Below are 1,115 nucleotides of genomic sequence, written 5' to 3'. Positions count from 1 at the left end.
CTCTGTCCCCCTGCCAATACAGACTGCGTACGGTCGGTGAGGAAGGAGGAGAACCACCGCATAACGGTGCCTCCCACTCCTAACCCACCGAGACGCCGCAGCATGATACCGTGGTCTACAGTATCAAAAGCCGCTGAGAGGTCCAAAAGAACAAGGACAGAGGAATAACCTCTGTCCCGGGCCCTCCAGAGATCATTAAGCAACGCGACCAATGCCGTTTCCGTGCTGTGTCCCGGCCTGAAGCCCGACTGGTATGGGTCTATACACTTCTTACTGTAGCCTTACACTGTGTTTCAGATCAAAGCAAGCTAATAGATGACTAATAAGCAATAGAGCTCTCTAGGTATCAAGTTAGGAATTTATAATTGCATAGGTCTTCTCTTCCATTCCCATCTTCCATTTCATTAGGAGGTAATCTCAAATTCAATGAATGAAAGAGAACCATTACCAGTTGCCTCTCTACCTAATTAAGGCAGCAAATGGTGCCTTGTACAAGTCAAGGTATATAGGACCCCAAGTATCTTTTTTCCTAGATAGTAAAAGCACAACATAAATGATACACTTTCCCCAACATCCATAGGTTTTATAGCTCCAGCTAGCAAGCCTAATATCAAAGCTGACTGAATGGTATCTATCTATCTATCTATCTATCTATCTATCTATCTATCTATCTATCTATCTATCTATCTATCTATCTATACATACATACATACATACATACATACATACATACATACATACATTAAAACAGACTTGCAAATTGCTGTAGACAAAAGTATCTACACTTTATTTCCCTACTTGAATGTAAGTACTTCTTTATTTCAGACTGAGATTGCTCTGAATGAAAGACAAATCATTTTAAATGTGTTTTGTGATTAATTCTGATTTATTTATTTATTCAGTTTGCATTTTTTTATTTTTATTTATTTTTGGATTTATATCCCGCCCTTCTCCCGTAGGACTCAGGGCGGCTGACAATCTATTTAAAATACATACAAAACAATACAAATTTAAAATTAATTAAAAGGAATATTTAAATATTTGTCGAATTTTAAAATATAATTAGAATTAAAACCCCCCTAAAAATTACCCTAGGCCAGTCCTGCAAGCTGGAA

This window comes from Protobothrops mucrosquamatus, unplaced genomic scaffold, assembly GCF_001527695.2.
Source record: "Protobothrops mucrosquamatus isolate PMUCROS unplaced genomic scaffold, P.Mucros_1.0 scaffold413, whole genome shotgun sequence".
NCBI lineage: Eukaryota > Metazoa > Chordata > Lepidosauria > Squamata > Viperidae > Protobothrops > Protobothrops mucrosquamatus.
The sequence above is the reverse complement of the archived record's forward strand: the minus strand, read 5'-3'. Positions refer to the sequence as shown.